At 35.6% G+C, this 2,433-nt stretch overlaps 1 long non-coding RNA gene across 1 annotated transcript in view; it reads right to left on the reverse strand.

Moving 5' to 3' along the window:
- The window catches only part of LOC108213496 (uncharacterized), a 676-nt gene extending 190 nt beyond the window's left edge, over positions 1-486 (reverse strand). The window contains exons 1-2 of the long non-coding RNA XR_010290355.1: positions 312-486; positions 90-224 (exon numbers count right to left, since the gene is read on the reverse strand). This is a non-coding gene — a long non-coding RNA (uncharacterized LOC108213496). The remainder of the gene's footprint in view (positions 1-89; positions 225-311) is intronic.
- Positions 487-2,433: the final 1,947 nt, after the last annotated feature.

Consider the following 2,433-nt stretch of genomic DNA (forward strand, 5'->3'; position numbering starts at 1 on the left):
TAAAACAAACATTTCATCATGTATACACATTCATCACCATATTACAAGGTGAAATTAAACGATGTGTGTGACTTATATGTATGAAAAACCTTTGTGTAGGTAGGCGTAGCAGATATCTAAATTCCTCTTAAGATGCTCATGATCTGCTTGAGCCTCTGAGCAAGTGTGGACAGTTCCCATGACAGCTGAAGTTTCTGCCCCGCCCATAAACTAGTGTGGATTACCTGCATAAAAGTAGTTCATGTGAAAACCATGATTTTAAAACACGACACGAGCTCTTCAAGTACTATGTTACAAGATAATGCACATACCTTTAAAAACAGCAGCTCTGTCCTTGGGTTGAAAATGAATATGGCACCATTTATTGGTTTTGCAAATGCCTTAAACAACTAATTTTGAGATTAAACAACCAGCAGTATGAACAAGAGCAATCATCCAGCAAAGGCCATACAAAGAGGTCTAAATACACATGTGCACCCCACAGTGAGTGAGGGACTATGAATAAGAAACTCATATCTCTATAGTAGGGGTTCTACGTTATCCAATAACAATCCAGCACAGGTGACCAACAGCCAACACACAAATTCCATAACATAAACAATCCACAGACATAATTCAAACCGATCCATATTTAGAAAAATCCAAACCAAGATCAAACGACCCATATCAATTTATTCTAGCATTGAACCCAAACAATAGTTCAAAAGATAACAAAACAAACAATCAGCCTAATGGCCGCCATTGTCATCCTCTGGGTCTTCTCCCCCATCCTCGCATCCACATGCACAGTTTGGTCGATTATCATTTATAAGTTGTCGGAGAGCAGCGTGTTCTTCCTGAAAAAGTTGAGAGGTTAATTAAATGCAAGTATCAACTACATTAACAAGAAGCAGCATACATATATATATATACAAATCAAGGCACATTGTACACATGGTAGGAAAAAGTCGGCCGTGTCATAAAGATGTGAGAATTTTGATACCAAGGGCAGAATTGATCAAACTCATCTGTTCCCAGCATGTCAAGTTGCTCACGGTCCTTGAAGTAGCTAAATTTAAATTAAAAAGAAAAAATATCGTCAGAGAAATTAATTATGGAAACAAAATAATTAGTCTAAATTTTGGTCAAGGCATTTTGCACCCCATGCTCCAAGCTTCATCTAAAATTTTTTGTCTTTTAGCTCGAAGCCTGTCGTTTTCGGCTTGGAGAGCAGCTATTTGGGCTTGGAGAGCAACTTTTTCTGCTCGGATAGCAGCGGTTTCCTCCTGAAAAAGTTGAGAGGTTAATTAAATGCAAGTATCAAATACATAAACAAGAATAAGCAGCATAACTGTACGCTGTCTTGCACCATTTCCATTTTCCAATAGTGCTGTGAGTTAATACATTGGAAAAGATGAGAACTCCGATGTTATTCTTTGTACTTAACTCTTTATTCACATTTATATTTATTTTATAAAAGTGAGAGAAAAGTTAACTAAGAAAGAGGGAAGATTGGAGGGGATTTTATAATATATTCATAAATAAAAAATTAAAATTACTAAATGCTCGTTAAATTTTTAAAGAGTTTTTAAGAGCCTGTTAGATCACTAATTCTTGACTTGCTCCATAAATTTAGAGTTAAGAGGTTGTTTAAAGAACTCATCGGAGATGATCTAAGTTATCTTATCGGTATCTAGACTACATATATATACTCCCTCCGTCCTAGCAAGTTGTTTATGTTCATTGTTTGCACGTATTTTGAGACTCTTATAATGTATAGTTTCATAACGTTTTTTTAATTTATTTTTTTCTAATAAAAGTTTAAAGCCAAACTTTTATTGAGGAAAAAAAATTAAAAAAATATTATGAAACTCTACTTTATAGTAGGAGTCTCAAAATGCGTGTTAAAAAGTAACGCACAAGAGTACAAATCAAGACACATCGTAGATTGTACACGTGGTACAAAATTTTGACACCTCCAATTGAGTGAGCTCATCGTCCACCCAACCCTCGACTTGAGTAAGCTCATCTATTCCCGAAAGGTCAAACTGCTCAGAGTAGCTAAATTGAAGGGAAAAAAAAAAGGGTATCGTCAAGAGAATAGTTAATACAAATAATTAATCTAAATTTTGATTAAGGTTAATAAAACTAGTTTGCAGAGATCAAAACATGACAATATATAAATAATGCATGACTTTCATTTGTTTGGTAAGCGACCAATCAATCTTACGCTTTTGATGCATTAATTTGTTTCTCATTGTTGCTACCAGTAGCAGCAATTCCAATTCGGCCACCATCAGCACCAACGGCAGCCATATGGTTATTCCCACCTCCGTTCTGGTCAATTTTGCCGACTCCTGTTAGGCCAGCCTGCTGTCCTTTCACAGAATTGTTGTTTTGCTCCATTTCTGTAGATACATTAAGGTGACATTAGTTACATGCATGTAATTTGTT

The sequence above is a fragment of the Daucus carota genome, chromosome 3 (genome assembly GCF_001625215.2).
Source record: "Daucus carota subsp. sativus chromosome 3, DH1 v3.0, whole genome shotgun sequence".
NCBI classification, from domain to species: Eukaryota; Viridiplantae; Streptophyta; class Magnoliopsida; order Apiales; family Apiaceae; genus Daucus; species Daucus carota.